Here is a 16,642-nt window from a genome sequence, read left to right on the forward strand (position 1 = left end):
CAGGGCATGGCCCCTGCTTGCGAAAATGCTTAATGCTACTCTCACCACTAGCTCAGCTCTCCCAACCAGCCTTGAGACCTCGGGCAAGTCCTTGAGCCTCTCTATGCCTCAGTTTCCTCATCTGCAAAATGGAGATAATGACAATACTTGAACAGTTCTCCTCAGCATTAAATAAGCCAGTCCATACAAAGTCGATGTATATTAAGTGCTTACCACGCCATCAATGAAACACTCAAAAAATTACTGTGATGATGATGATGATTATTATTTTTACTGTTGCCCATCCTTCAGGTCTTGGCAAAAATGTGGCTGTCTCCAACCACTTTGTCTAAAATAAGTGGACTTTGTGATTACCTCCCATCGCGTTCTTTTTTTTTTTTCCTTCATGGTTCTTGCACATTTGTAATGAGATATTTACATGTGCAATTCTTTTATTTCGTGTGCTTCCTCCACCAAACTGTGAGCCTCGAGGGGGTGGGGGCTGAAATGTGCTCCTCACGGCAAGCTCAGGGTCCCGTAGAGCCCCAGTGAGCGGTAGGAATCAATAAATATCGAATGAAAATAGTCCTTGGATGATCGAATGGCTTTTGATCTGGTTTGATCAGGCAGCTGTGCCTTGCTGCACAGTGGCTGCGCCTGGCCCCTGCAGTGCTCTGTCAGCCCCGCCTGTGCTAAGGGATGGGGCTGTTGGAGGAGCCGAGAGCTATAGGAAGGCCCTTGCTGAGAGTCTGAGAGGCTCTGGCCCACCACTGACCACACATGCTTCCGGCCTGCAGGGGTGGGGACAGACTCTGACCCCAGAAGGCAGTTGCTCCTCCGTCCTCCTGTCCGAGCTTCATGGGGAAAGTCGGGGCAATTTAAGCCTGTCTGGCAGCAAGGGGTTGGGTCAGGTGAGTCCAAAGCTGCTTCTTCCCTGAGGGTCTGCTGGGACACACCCCAGTCCCTTGTTCTGGGACTCAACACCCTTCAGGGCTTCCCACCCCAGTTCCCTCTGCCCCTGCCTCTTTCCCAGTGATGCCTCTGAGCCTGGGTAGAGTGGCCCTGGGCTGCTCTTGCTGTTGGCTCCAGCCCTGGCAGGGGCTACTCTTGAAGAAGCTTGTCTGAAGTCCAGGGTAGGCACCCCAGGTACAGTCCAGAGAGAGCAAACTGCCCAGCAACCAAGGGCCGGGACAGCACATGACTCAGCATGGGAACACCAACCGCGAGTCGTCTCAGTTACGCAGTCCATGTTGTGACAAGCTGGGATAGATCTTGAAATATAACGAGTGAGCCAGGCCTGCCGCGTTTCTCCTCCCTATGCCTCTGGAGCCAGCTCCGTGGCTGAAGACCTCCTGCAACGGCCTTCATTTTCATACACCCCAAAGGGCAGAACTGTTTTTCTTTGCTGACTTGTTCAAGGCACCATTTTCTAAAACATCTAGATTAAGAAAAAAACCAAAAAACCAAAAAAACAAAACAAAACAAAACAAAAACCCTCCTCACATCCCCAACACAAAATCAACAAACTGACTTTTTTTCTCAAGAGTCTGAACAGAAACAAGTATGTAGGTATCCAGAAAACACATTGGCCATTAGCTGAAGCCTGAGAGACAGAAAGCGGATGACGGGGTAGGGGGCAAGGGAGGAGGAGGGGAGATACTTGTGTGGCTATTATGGTGACACTTTATGTAAAGCTGAGCACTTGGCAGGAACCCAAATGGTGACCACGGATGAGACCATATGCTTTGGCCAAACCCCTGAGTCTCCCAGGGGCAGGAATTGTCCTCCAAAGGAGAGCTTAAGACCTTGAACAAAAGAATTGCCACATACAAGAGTGTTTGTTGTAAGGAATCTAGAAGCCCCACTGAACAAAAATCTAATCGTGAGGGTTGGGGTAGGGAGGCAGGCAGTCATCTACATGGAACTGTTCTCTCAACAGTGGAGAAGCTGCTATTACCAAGATGGAAAATATCAAGATCTGAACACACGACAGAGCCTGGTGCTGTTTGGACAGACCTGATTGAGCCCCAAAAGGGATTTTCCATACAAATGAGATGCAGGAGCAGTTAGAAGCCCACTGCATGGTCCACAAAGGTGCTGTGGACTGCTTCTGTGAGTCCCGTCAGTGGCAGACATCCCCTGTTCTCATCTCTGTGATTTGTATGGAATCGTTGCAGACACAAGCTGTCCTGTAATTTAGGGGCTGCTCACACAGCTGGAGGGACCCCATCCAACTCAAAAATAAGATTACCTTCACCAGGTCTCACCTACCTAGAGGGAGGGCAGAGAGTGCACACAATCCCACCTCTGAGCCTCCCGCTGATGGGCACGATGCCTAGCACACAATCGGTGATCAATACACACTTAGGAAGTGAAGGAAGGAAAACATGCTGAGCCTCTTATCCCTCCCTGTCTTTCTACACTATTCTTTTTGTCCTTCAGAGCCCTCCTAAAAGGACACTGACTCCATGTGTGTTTCCACCTCTTCCAGTATGTACCCTGTGTCAGTGTTGGCTTCTGTGTGTTCTGTGAGGGTGAGGACCTCTCCTGGCTCTTATCTTCAACCCTCACTCCCTGAGGAAGGAGCAGATACTTCATAGGTGTTTAGGAGTGTAAGTGTTGAGTGACTGCTGATGAGAAAAGAGGAGATACGATCTGATACACTTAGACTTCAAATCCAAACCTTGAAAGTCCAACCCAGTGGGGGACTCTTGCCACCTTGAGAGAAGCACAGCTGATGTAGGGAAAGCAATATGGTAAAAGTAACAGATAAATACAAATCAAAACCACAAGAGATCATGTCATGCCCATGGCTGAAATAAAAAAAGACAGATAATAACAAGTGTTGACAAGGAGATAGAGCAATTGGAACCTTCATTCACTGCTGATGGCAACATAAAAGGTGCAGCTGCTTTGGAAAAGGATCTGGCTGCTCCTCAAAAAGTTAAACACAGAGCTACCACATGACGTACTATTCCACTCCTAGGTGCATTCCCAGGAGAAATGAAACATAGGTTCACACAGAAACTTGCACACAAATGTTCATAGCAGCAATATTCGTCCTAGCCAAAATGTGGAAACAGTCCAAGTGTGCATCAACTGATGATGCATCGCACCAACAAACATGGTTCATCCAGATGACGGGGTATCATCCAGCCACAAAAAGGAAGGAAGCGCTGATCCAGGCCACAGCATGGATGAACCCTGGAAATGTTACGCTAAGTAAAAGAAGCCAGACACAAAGGAGCACATATTGTATAAATCCATTTACATGAAATGTCCAGAATAGGGAAGGCCATAGGGACAGAAAATAGATTTGTGTTGGCTTCGAGCTGGAGAAGAGGGCAGAAGCAGAATGGGGTGACTGCTAATGCAATGGGCTTTCTTTTGGTGGTGAATGCTCTAAAATATAATCTGGTTATGGTTACACAACTGTGAAAATGTACTGAAAGCCATCGCAATGGGTGAATTGCATGGCCTGTGAATTAGATCTCAATGCAGCTGTTAGAAACAATGGTGGGTTCAGGTCTGGACTCAGCCACTTCCTCGTCTCGTGACCTCGATGCTCCTGTCTGAGCCCTGAGCCCTTCATGGCACAGCCACAAGATCTGTCTCGAGGCGGTCGTGGGAGATGAAATGAGATACTATACAGAGAGGACTTGGCTCCCAGCTGGGCAGAGAGCGAACCCTCGGTCCACTTACACAGCACCTATTCAGGGAGTGCTTCCTGACATGCCCGGGGACTGGAGGGGGACAAGATAGGGTCTTCCCTCTCACACTGATCTGCATGGCTGGCCCACACCTCTCAGTCCCTCAAACCTTCCAAAGAACACCAGCAACCAGAGAGGTCAGGTTGCTCCATCACTGTTGGCCAAATGACCTCGGGAGAGGAGAAGCAGGACAGGGTTTGGGGAGCAGACCCCCATGTCTGACAGCATACCAGCTCAGAGTATGGCGAGAATGCCAGCACAAGGTGCACACATTTTTTTGCCCATGGCTGTGGTGACCCTGCTGTGTGCCAGCCTCAGCCCCACAAGGTCATCTGAGCTATGTTCCTGGTCCCAGCTCACCCAGCATCTCCAAGGAAGCCGTTACCTGCACCATTTGATGGGTTAGGGCCCCTGAACCCAAACACAGCCCCTTGATCTGCCTTCACCCAACTTTCCTTGCCAGGTCTCTAAGATTCAGCATTCCGTGGGCCCCTGCCCTGCCTCCACAGCCCCAGAAGTGCCAACCACACTGGTGCCATGCTGCCTCCAGCTCTGAGCTGAGGTGTCCTATACTCAGCCAGTGGCTTCTGCCTCTCCCTTGGTCTTTCCCTCTTTCTCCCTCCAGCTCTGAGCTGAGGTGTCCTATACTCAGCTAGTGGCTTCTGCCTCTCCCCTGGTCCTTTCCCCCTTTCTCCCTCCCTTTTGCATGGAAAGCATTTCACACTTATTCCTCTAAAAACAGCGTCACTGTTGGGCCCAGGCACCAACCTGAGTTCTCCCTGCCCACCTGCCTCACTGCTCTTGGTCAGAGGAAACGCACTAAGGAGAGGAAGAGCGTGCGGACAGCTGTCCTGGCTACTCTTTCCTGTACTTCCCTCGAAGCAGCCCAGCCCTGGCCTGTGGGGCACAGGAACTGTTTGCACCCTGCAGACAGTGGGGATCCCAGGCGTGGGTTCGTGCTGCCTGCGTTCTCGGAGTCCACAGGCCAGTGGACACACACACAGTGTCCATGACGACCGGGAAAGTACACCATGGTCCGTTGTGGGGCTGTGGGTGGTGATAGTGGGGAGGGGGTACACTCTGGGATCAGCTTGACTGTGGGTCCCCTGCGCAATGGCTGTGAGATGCTGGGTCAATGGTTGGGCCACTAAAACCTCTGTTTCTTCATTGGTGAAATGAGGATGGCTGTTGTGAGGTCACAGCAAACAAAGGCAAGCAAAATGGCTTCGCCTTGCACCCGGAGGACACTCCGGTGATTGGCAGCACATTGTTGATTGACACATATATTGCTGAGGTGGCTCACACAACCACATGGTCTGTGTCTCTCATTTCTACACAAACATGAGCTCATGCAAGGACCTGGTGCCAGGCAACTTGGATCTCGGCACACAGTGAAGAGTATCCTGGGGCCAGAGGGGAGATGCGAGGATGAGGTAGGGGCTCACCTGCGCCAGGCACAGTTGCAAATGCCTTATGTATACCAACCACCCCCTACTCCCCACTGCGACTCTACAGGGGAGGCACTGCCATTAGCCTTATTTGACAGACAAAGATGGTGAGGCTCAGAGAGCTGAAGTCACCTGCCCCAAGGCACACAGTGAGCTAGTGGCAGAGACTCATGGAAGTTGTACTCCAACAGAAATCCCAAACAACGTGGGCTCAGGTCCCAGGCGTACTGCTTAGGAGCTTGGTGGCTTTTGGGGTGCCCCTTGCGCTCCTGTGCCTCAGCTTCCTCACCTCGGGAGAGAGGCGCATGTGCCCACTTCTGACTGAGCCTCCAGGGTGGAGGAGGATGAAGGGCTGCAGGGCTGCATGTTGCATATACCCCAAAGTGGCGGAGCATCCCTACTGCCTTCGGTGCCATTGGAGCATCCAGGGACCCACGGGTGAGGCAGTGAGCCGCCCGCGTAGCCTCACCTGCTAGAGGTGGGAGCACATGGAGGCCCTGGTGCCGCCCTGAGCAGTCGGTGGGTCACCCTGTGAAGAAAGGTCAAACAGCCTTGCTAGTGACCCCGGGACCCAGGCAGGCTCCGTGCACAGGCTGCCAGGGCTACTGCTACTGCCAGGGCCCCTCTCCCAGGCCAAGCCCCTGCCCGCTCCAGTGCGGATGTATAGGCAGATGTGTGTGGGTTGGGCTGCTGACGTTAGGGCTCTCTGAGGCCCCTGTCATGTCAGAGCGGCTCCTGAGCAGCCTGTTCTCTGCCGTCAGCAGCATCTCCCACCCCACCGTGAGGCTGCAGCTCCCTCCTCTCACCCCCCTAAGGAGACAGGCACCCTGTTCTTTGCTTGTGCTAAAGCACTGCACCCCTATTTTTGCCTAGCTCTCTCCCGCTTATCTTTCCTCCAGCCCCAGAAGGGCCCTGTTGACCCCCAGCCCTGTTCTTTGCCCCCAAGATACTCTGTCCTTTCTTCCCTAGCTCAGGGCTGCTGGAGAGCCTGATTCCTCGTCTCTCTATCCACTAGACTGCAGACTCTGAGGGACTTGTGTGTTGCGGTCTCTGGGCCCCCAGCATCCAGTGCTCCAGGAAGAATTGTGGAAGGACAGGAGGCAGTGGGGAAGGAAGGGTTCCTCTCATACCAGCCAAAGCCAGAAGGGCCCAGTGAGTGTTAATCAAAGAGTCCTCGCAGGAGGCGGTGGCTGATGGGGCCTGAGAGGTCTGGGCCCAGCCTCAGGACCCACCGTCTGCTGCTGTTGCCCGGCTTCATGTCTGATCCCCACACAAACCCTCCTGCCATCGACCTCTCCTGGGGCTGGGGCCGGCACAGCCTTGGGCCACTGTGTCCCGAGAGAACCAGGGCCGGTGTCAGGCCTTTCCCTCCTTTCCACCGGCCTCATCGGGGCATTTTTGGAGAAACAAATTCCCGGCATCTCAGGGCTGTGGGCTGCTGGTGGCCAGCTTCCTGGTTTGCCCAAGACTAAAGCAGGCCCAGGGGCCTGGCATCTAATCTGGGGATCCTGATGGTGGTGGCCGGCCGCGTAATTGGCATGAGGTGGCAGCGGCGGCCACTGTGCCAGGGGACAAGTCCATCAGCCTCCTGAGTACCTGAAGTCCTGGCCTTATTTAATTTTGTCTTTTTCAATTAAAATCACCTCTCTGTCCCTTCTGCAGAAACAGACAGGCTCAGACAAACATGGAGTGAATTTCATTCCAAGATGGTTCCCCCCACTTTTTTCTTTTCCTTTTCTTTTTTTCTTTTTCTTTTTCTTTTTTTTTTTTTTTTTTTTTGAGGCAGGATGCTGACCTGTTGCCCAGGCTGGAATGCAGTGGCAAAATCTCAGCTAGCTGCAGCCTCAACCTCCTGGGCTCAAGCAGTCTTTTCCCCTTAGCCTCCCAAGCAGCTATGGCCACAGGCATATGCCACCACGCCTGGAGAATTTTTGTATTTTTTGTACACACAGAGTCTCACTATGTTGCCCAGGCTGGTCTCGAACTCCTGGGCTCAAGTGATCCTCCTGCCTCAGCCTCCCAAAGTGCTGGGATTACAGGCATGAGCCACCACACCTGGCCTTTTTCCCGTTTTCTTTCCTGACTACATATCTCTAACCTTTCTCCCTGGAACATTAATCAGGGTCTGTGCTCCAGGAAGCTCCCACCTCTTCTTTCCTCTGTCCCTCTCTTCCCTTTTCCTTTTTTTCTAGGGAATGGCCAGTGGCTGTGTCCTCAGAGGGTGGGGAGGGAGAAGCAAGCACCACACGCGGTGAATACAGCTTCAGATATCTGGAGCTTCGGGAAGCCAACACCATCCAAATGGTGTCTTATGTTAAAGCAATAGAGGAAAAGTGAGAAAACTTTTCTACCTCCACCTCCCACCCAGCCCCCTCCTTAAAAGGAAAAAAAAAAGGTTTCTGTACACTCAAGTTCCCACAGTGATATAATGTAAGTTTTTAAAACAGCACAAACATTGACCTTGGCAGATGGCCCCGTGGAAAGAATAGGCATTATCGACACAACGGAATGACTTAAAAAGACAAGGTGCCTCCCCAAGGAAGCGGAGAACGTGGCAGCTTTGCAAGAGTCTATTCACAGGACGCCAGAGTCAACAGGCCCTGACTCCTGCGGGCCTGAGGGGGCCCAGACAGCCCCTCCCGCATCTGCCTTCTGGAACTCTCCGCCCTTGGGTCCTCAGGGTGCCTTCACTTGTTGATTGTGACCTTACGGATTTAAGAACCCAGCCGGGGTGTGCTTTCCGCCAGGCACAGGGGGGCCACGGTGGCACCCTCTGCCCCTCAACCTGGCGGGGGACACAGGCACGCTTGGTGGCCAAGAATTCTGTCCCATTTAGGATTGAGGAGCAGACCCTGGGGAGCTAGCCAAAAACTGTTAGCTGATCAGTGAAGGCTCTAGTCACTAGAAAAGAGAGAGGGAGGCTGGGCGCGGTGGCTCAAGCCTGTAATCCCAGAACTTTGGGAGGCCGAGGCGGGCGGATCACGAGGTCAGGAGATCGAGACCATCCTGGCTAACACGGTGAAACCCTGTCTCTACTAAAAATACAAAAAATTAGCCGGGCGTGTTGGCGGGCGCCTGTCCCAGCTACTCGGGAGGCTGAGGCAGGAGAATGGTGTGAACCCGGGAGGCGGAGTTTGCGGTGAGCTGAGATCACGCCACTGCACTCCAGCCTGGGGGACAGAGAAAGACTCTGTCTCAAAAAAAAGAAAAAGAAAAAGAGAGAGGGAGGGAGAGGGAGGAAGAGAGAGGGAGGGAGAGGGAGGAAGAGGGAGGGAGGGAGGAAAAAGGGGGAAGGAGGGAGGGAGAGAGGGAGGGAGGGAGAGAGGCTTCCTCTCAAGCCAGCATGGGTCTGAAATCCAGCTCTGCCCTTTCTAACCATGAGACCTTGTAGGTGTTCCTCAAACCACGTTTGTGACACAAGAGCCAGTGACAGTTCCTGGCTTGCGGGTTGTTGGAAGGCAAAAAGGAAGCTACTGCTTTACAAACACACACTTAGGTCAGCGCCTGGCCCAAGGATGGCACAGTGACTGTTTGACCACGGGGGAACGAGGCCAGGCAGGCATGGCAGGCAGGTGGCTCCAGGTGGGACCTGAGGGAGGCCCGCAGGTGCTGGCTGGGGGCGGTTGGCAAGAGTCCCGCCCCAGGCTCCAGCTCTCTGGAAGGGAACGTGTGTTCCCTCCATGCCCTGGGAGACACCAGGCTGGGCCAGAGCCAGTCCTGGCCTCATGGACTGTCCGCAGCACAGAGCATTTCCTAGGACCTCAGGGCCAGGAGCCCAGGCCTGTACTCATCTCCTCTAGAGAGGGGGAACCTGAGGCCCCGAGAAGTCGTCACCTGCCCAGTTCAAGCTCCCTGTCCCCCACTGGCTGGAGACAGCCAAGAAACCCTGTGCAGCCCCACCTCCCTCCCCTGGCACCTCCGCCTGGGGGCTCAGTGGCAGGGTGCATGCCACATGGTCTCTGGGCCTGTGCCCCATCCAGCCACGTCCCAGCCTGGCAGGGTGCTGCTGTGGCCATCCTCTCTGGGGCCCGGGCAGAAGGAAGTTTCCACAGAGGTGCTCTGAGCTCACAGAGCTCGAGGGCCTCCCAGGCCTTTAGTTGTCCGCTCTGACCAGTGCCACCTGTCCTGTTTATCTGGATCTTGCTGCCTAATCAAATCCTGAGTCCCTTAGTCACCTTGCTTACGCATCAAGAGGCAACAGACACATTTTAGGAAAATGCTCCTTGCAGAGAAATGTAAGTGCCAGGGCCTGGGCAGCGTTGCATTCCTGTGCCCTCTGAAACCTCCCAGGCAGAGTCCTTTCCCTGGGTCCTGGGTGGGGGTTCCAGAAACTTCCCTGAGATATTGACACAAAAGGAATCTCTGCTGTCAGTGTCCACAGCTGTAAAATGGGATGGCAACCGCAGCAAATGACGAGCGCAGCCAAGGTCTCGGTGGGCTACATCCCCACAACAAGCAGGTACTGAGGGCTGGCGGGGCCCTGGACTGGGAGGTGGCGGGCAGGAAGCAGGCAAGACAAAGCCCCCAGCCCACGGGGCTTGTCATCTTTCACAGGGAGAAGGACAAGAAACACACGCACACAGAGAATGGTTGTTCGTGATTAGAGCAACACAAAAATGAAACAGGGATATGATGACGAGAAGACCTGGGGAGGGGAGGGGAGGGCGTGTGATGTCCACTTCACCCTGGGTGGTCTGGGAAGGCCTATCGGGGAGGGGACGGTTGACTGGGGGACTTGGAGGCTGAGAAGGCCCCAGCCACAGGGACAGAGTTCCAGGCAGTGAAATGGCCTGTGCTAAGGTCCTGAGGCGGGACAGGCTTGCTGTGTTCTGGAACAGTGGGTGGCCAGTGGGCTGACGAGCAGGGATGGGCGGGCAGGCTGGACCACATGGGGCCTTGTAAGGTCTCCGTGGGATCCCAGGAGAGCGAGTCTTCACTGTGGGTCTGGACCAGGAAAGTGAGGGGCTCACCGTCTGGGAAGTCGTGTGAAGGGGATAGACTCCTCCCTCCCCACCTCAGCCAGGTCAGGCATGGAGAAGGTAAGCAGGCAGCTGGCCGCAGTGGCCCAGGCTCCCTGCATGTGGGGCTGGGTTATGCATGGAGGACACGTTGCTCTGAAGCCAGACAGGGGTGTTCCATGGAGTCCTGAGCACCTGCCACTGTGCAAAGGGCTTCATGTGCTCGGTTGGTGCTCCTGCCCTAGGCTGGCGCCCGGCCCCTCCTCTGGAGCCCAGGACAGCCCTTAGTGGCTGAGGCTAGAGCCAGACCAGATGCCCAGGAGAAGCAGTTAGGGGCCAACCTTGAACCTCACCATTCCTTACAGTTTCCCCCCAATTAGCAGCATTGACCCCCAAGTTCCTTGCATGTCATAATTAACAATCTTAATCAATAATCATAGCTTGCATTTATTGAGTGCTTACTGTGTGCCAGGCACTGAACTACACATACCACACAAATCAACCCATCTAATCGACACAAAGCTGCATGAAACAGGTGCTCTAATTAGCTCTGCCTCCAGATGAGAGAAACTGAGGCACAGAAAAGTCAAGCAACTTGCCCAAGGTCACACAGCTGGCAAGCGGCAGAGCCGGGAAGGGACCTCCAACAGTGGCTCCTAAACCCAGGCTTGTAACCAATCCTTCCTCTGTGACACCTGCTGTGAGTAATAATAACAGCAAAGCAGCTGAAGTTTGTTGAGCACCTGCTGTGTTCCACGAACCGTCTTTGTAAGCTTTTGCCATTCTTCACCCCTGCAAGGAGCCTTTTAAGGCATTTTTTTCCTAATAGCTCTCTCCGATGAAATTTTAATGCCACAGGTATATTGGGCATCTGTTTAGGTACTGTTCATGTATCCGTGCTTTAAACGTAAAGAGTAAAATACGTTTTTCCCCCTTGGGAAGCAAATTCCGTCCTGCTGGGACTGCACGCTCTGCCCAGATGAGCTCATTCATGCCTCAACAACTCCACAGGTGAGGTGGATGATGATTCCTGTTTTGTGATGAGCCTGAGGTTCGGAGAGGTCCAGGGCTTGTCCCAGGTTGCATGGCTCGGCAGTGGTGAAGCGGCCTCACCCAAGTCCGCCTGTCCTGGTGGTAATGCTGAAGTCAGTCCTCCAGCTTAGGCAGGCCACAAACCTACACCAGAATCATCTGATCTGGGGCCTCTGACCTTTCTGAAACCAAATGCCTCCATGCCCATGCGTGTGCGTGCTCCTGGAAGCAGGTGATTTCAGGAGCCCCTGACCCAAAGAGTGGTCTGGAACGGCTGTGACACTCGTGCGGGCTTCGGAAAGAGAGCTTGATCCCGGCTGCGGACTGAACATAGGATGCATGTGCTCTGTTACCTGGCTCCATGTGCCAGGCCCTGCACCAGCCCAGGAGTTCCTAATCAGGGCTTTTCAAGCAGCGGAGGGGGGGGGGGTCTGCAGGTGGGCTCCCTGAAATGGAAGGGGCTCATTGGAGGTGATAGGTGCTTCTGGGAGGCCCAGTGTGGCCTCTGCAGTTGGAAAACACAGTCACTGCCCCCGACCCAGCCACACCCCCAGACTCCCTGACTGGCTCTGCACACACACCCTGGCCCCTGTCTTTTGCAGAGAGGACGCTGAGAGCACGGGGAGAATTGGAGCCAAGTGGGACTGGTTGACTTCCCAGGCTGGGCCCACTGACCTTCCTTCTGAGAAAAACGCCTGTGGCGAGTAAATCCAGGCCTTCGCCCAGCACCCAAAATAGCTGGCATCTCTGGCCTGGGCCTCCATATCCTGATGAACAATGGGGCATTGTGTGGCCCCAGGCCTTCCACACAGCAAGCTAGGTCCTGCTGAGCCCATCCCAACAGTGACCCTGGGCCCCAGGCCCACACATGCAACCCGAATGCAGGTGTGGGCTGCCTGGTTTCCTTCAGCTGGGGCAGGAAGCGCCAGGCAGCAGTCTCAGCCCACAAGGCAGGGCCCGGGGCAGAAGCTAGGAGGGAGTGGAGAATGAAAAGACAGACAGACAGCGGATGAGGCCAGACCCTTAATGGACCCTGGCTGGGACATCCCCCAGGAAGCTTCCCTATGATGATGGGGACAGCGCTGTGTCCTAAAGCCTCCAGGTGCTGCCTCTGTGCCAAGGCCCACGTCTCCCATGGGTGGTTTGTGATGTAGCTCAGCCACCTCTCGGTCCTCACTCCCATCCTCTCAAGCCCCTGCTCTGGGGCCTGTGAACCCTTGCAGTTCCCCCAGCTCAGGGTGCAGGTTCATGCCCCAGGACCTCAGCACTCACTGCTCCCATCCCCTGAAATGCTCGTCTTCTGGATATGTTTCTGCTCTGTTCCAATGTCACCTCCCCAGAGAGGCTTCCCTGGCCAGCTCTTCCCTCTCTGCCTTCGCTCTACTTTCCTGGCGTGGCACCTGTGTGGACGTGACACGATGGGGTTTGTTTACCGGGTGATCACCTCCCGTGCTCGCACAGAGTTTGGGAAGGACGGGGCTTTGCTGATTTTCTCCTTGTCTACCCAGGTGCCTGCACACAGGAGGTGCTCAGCTGGCATTTTCTGAGCCAATGGCTTAGGCTACTGGTGCAGTTTGCATGGCTGTCCCCGTCATCCCACTTGAATGGTGAGCCAGTCCATGCCCTTGCAGAGAAACTCAAATCCAGCATGGCCTGAGTGCAGCGTGCATCGGGCAAGAAGAGGGGACCCTGTGAGCCAGGGTCTGAGCCACGCTTTTCCCTCAGGCCTGCAGAGGCCCTCAGGAGACTTTTAAGCAGTGGGTGTCTTTGCTGCAGAGTGGAGAAGCAACCAGAGGAACCAAGACCAGCCAGGAAGCTGTTGAGATACAACAGGCAAGAGACAAAGGTGACCTGGCCGGGGAAACAGCAGGGCCACAGTGCGACGTGGACAGATGTGGTCCAGCATGACCCAGGGCCTCCCTGGAGCCCTCCAGGTACAAATGATGATTCCTGTATTTGTTGCTGTGTGACCTTGAGTGAGATGATCAACCTCTCTGAAACTCACAGGGACGATGACAACAATAATGCCAATGATACTACTAGGGGCCTGCCTGTGTGATCAGAGCCCTGGAAATGGGAGTTGTTTTTTGGCTGAACCATAGGAAACTGCTGTTTTATGTAGATCAAACAAGTCCAGTAGTGACAATTTCCTAGGGCTCAACCTAATAGTATTAACTGTTCAAGACATTTGCTATAGTTTCAAGCAAGGTAGACTTCAATACAAAAATGTCAACAGGGTACATGGAAGGACATGCAGGATCGTGTATGAAAGTCATTAGCAAACTCTTAGCCTGATGCAAATGTTATTTACAAAGATACATGCACAATTCTCTTTGAAATAAAGCCCAAAGCTTGGTGCCTAAAGTCAAGAGGGGTGAGAGTTTGGCCACCCAAAGAAAGCCCTCAAAGGAGGACCACATCTTTTCAGGTGCAAAAAATAAGGTCTTACAGGTGCTCCAGAATTTATCGGTCTTTTTTGGGGGGATGGACTCACATCAACCAAATTCATAAGAAACTGATGTATAACACCCCCTATGCCTGCTTATCTGTTTGAAAGGGCAAATGTGACTCTCCGTCAGATTGGAATCCTTGGTTCTGCTCCCCATGACTTGTACTTGTAGCTGTGAGGGACTCCAGAGTTGTACTTGTAGTTGTGAAGGACCCTGTGGTGTCAACGGGCCTTCAAAAGGCTGAAATGAGAGCGGAATGAGAGCGGAAGTCAGAGAACTACCACCCAGGAGATGGAAACATTAAGTGACAATCTACCAGGCCCTAAAGGAGTCCGACGAAATAACTGATTCACAACAGAACCCACCAGAAATCGTGGCCTGAGATTAGCAGCTCTCTTTCAGATGGTGTTGGCTAAATGCCCATGAATCCTCGTCCCCTGACCCGCTCCTCCTCTTCTGGGGTCTTCATGAACCCTTCCCTTATCCTCCTGGTAAGGACCCTCTCCCATCTGCATGGGAGCTCCCACAGCCTGTGGCAGGAGGGGTGATCGTAGACCAGGCCAGAGTGAAGGGAGGCAGGACAGAACTGAGGGCTTGGAATTCGCACGTGGTGCCCACCACACTCCGTCTCCTGCTGCTTCTACTGTGGCTTATGTCCCCGCTCAGACGCGTTTACTTTCATGTGACATGAGCACACCAAACCTGCTGCCAGCTAGTTGAGGGTTGTCCTTTAACATCCTTGGAAGCCCTTGTTTGGCTCAAATGTGGTGTGGGGATGGGGAGATTGGGGGGTAAAGGGTGGAGAGTGTGGGTGCCCGCTGCAGGCTTGGGATCGTGTTTTCCCTTTGGCCTTTGTTCTGCCACCCGGTGATATCCTTGTGTCCTCTGGGCCTGGGATATGAGCCTGGAAGCAGGATGTGGCAGGGAGGTGGGTGGCGGGATAGGGAATCCCCTCTCTTCCCTGCCACTGACCAGGTTTCGTCCCAGGTCTGCAGGGTGCCTTGGGTCCGGCCCACGGGCTCAGCCCTTCCTGGTAAGCAGGCAGCTTTTGTCGGCAGGAATGCTGTAATTGCCATGTAGCCTGAGGACCCTGTGCTAGGGGCCGAGGGAAGCCAGAGTGAGCCTGGTCAGGATGAGGACTCCGAGCACAGGCAAGCAGAGAGCTCACTGAGCGAATGCAGTGTTTGCGACAGCGCCGGACACAGGGATGCTCCATGTGTAGCTGCAAGGGCTGCTGTTGTCACTGTCATTCCGGGGTTCATCATGATCGCGGAAGCACTGTGCTCAGCAGTCCCCAGCTGTGGCCTCCATCCAGCCTTGTGGCAGCCTGGGAGGTGCTCCTGTTTCCATCTCTCTACAAGAAACTGAAGGCCAGAGAGGCTCAGGGACTTGCTCAGATCTGAGTAGAGAAGATGGGATGTGAACCCAGGACTGCCTGACTCTGCACCCCAGGGCTTTAAACCATGTTTCTGAGTGGCCCCACCATGCTGCCCACCCCGGCCCTGACAGGGAGGGCGGGGAACGTGTTGTGTTAACTGGGGAGGCGAAGGGAAGACCTGCTCCTCCATTCACCCTCAACTCCTGAGCTTGGCCCCAAGGAGACACTGCATGTGTCTCCAAGTGTGGATGAAGGACCCTGAGCATCAGGATGTCCAGGAAACGAGATAAAAATGCACATTCCTGGGCCTCACCTCCCCTCCACTGACCCTGAATCTCTGGGTAGCTGATACCTTCCTCAGGTAGGGAGTTTGCAAATGAAAACACAGGATACCCAGTTAAATTTGAATTGAGTGAACAACGAATAACTTTTTAGCATAAGTATGTTCCAAATATTTCCTGGGATACACTTCCATTAAGGGATTACTCATTATTTACCTGCAATTAGAATTTAACTGGGTGTCCTGCATTTATTCTGGCAACTCTTTTCCCAGGTAGCACAGATGCCTGAAGAACAAGAGTTCTCCTATGGACTCATGCCCTTTAGGAGCCCAAATTGAGCAGGTCCTTGTGAGTCCACTGCACGCTGACCCTATTCCAAGTTCATGGCTCCAGCATGAGAAACACAGGCGAGGTCCCTCCCCTCAGGAAACTCACATTCCAGCTGCACCTCCCAGGGTCCCTGCCGGCTTTCACAGGTGGGAAGACTGAGGCCCAGAGAGGGCAGGCTGGTGGAGGAGGCCCACGGGCTGGTTGGACCCCCGGGGGGAGCCCCTGCCCCAGGCAGGCCTTCCCGGTAGACCATGGCCATCTGGGCTCAGACTCCAACACCTGGCATCAACCGAGCGAGAAGTGGCTCACCCTGCCCCACTGGGACCGCTTCCCGCCCGCGTTGGCCAGATGGCTGGGCAGAGCTGGGGAGCAGGGGGGCTGGGGGCTGCACCGGAGCCAGTCCAGATGCCTTTGCAGGGCATGGAGCAGCGGCAGTCAGCTCTGTTTTCGTTCCAGCCTTGGAGAGCAGCCCTTTCTGGGCAGGGGAATACATACATAAGCATAACTCTCACAGCCCTGGGGCTGTTTCATTTCAAAGAAACCTAAGGTTTGGAAAGAATCTAATTAAGCGTCTCCTCTGCAGTTTTATCTTGCATGAAATATAATTGCTTGTGAAACTTGGCTCATCCCTGACCCGGAGCCAAGGGGTCAGCAGCTCTGCCGGGACTTGTGTGCGTGTGGGTGGAGGAGGCCACGGGGGTCCCGAGGGGCTTTTCGGGAGCAATGCCAGAGCTCATGAGCTGGTCCTCTCTCCTCTTCAATCCAGTACCCACCCCACCTCATCCAAAACCCCTCACTGGTGCTTAGGAATTTTAGGAGTTGACTCTCTTTCTCCAGGTTCTAGAGGCAGACAGTGCAGAGTCCCAGTCCCCGGACTAATTCTATGACCTGGGCACATCACTTCATCTTTCTGGACATTTATAAAATCCATAAAAAGGAGATGATCATTGCTTCACTGTAGGATTGTCACAGGATCACATGAAACCCAGCGCCCAGTGCTCCGTGGATGCTATCCGAGCTATGGTGCTGCCCTGATCAACTTTTTGTTTTTGTGTTGGCCCAGTGTCATTGTCCTC

The 16,642-nt window shown here is 54.0% G+C and overlaps 1 long non-coding RNA gene across 1 annotated transcript in view; it reads right to left on the reverse strand.

Moving 5' to 3' along the window:
* Positions 1-250: 250 nt before the first annotated feature.
* LOC115838060 overlaps positions 251-16,642 on the reverse strand; it is a 104,387-nt gene continuing 87,995 nt past the window's right edge. The window contains exon 7 of the long non-coding RNA XR_004033115.1: positions 251-1,417. This is a non-coding gene — a long non-coding RNA (uncharacterized LOC115838060). The remainder of the gene's footprint in view (positions 1,418-16,642) is intronic.

The sequence above is a fragment of the Nomascus leucogenys genome, chromosome 13 (genome assembly GCF_006542625.1).
Source record: "Nomascus leucogenys isolate Asia chromosome 13, Asia_NLE_v1, whole genome shotgun sequence".
Lineage (NCBI taxonomy): Eukaryota > Metazoa > Chordata > Mammalia > Primates > Hylobatidae > Nomascus > Nomascus leucogenys.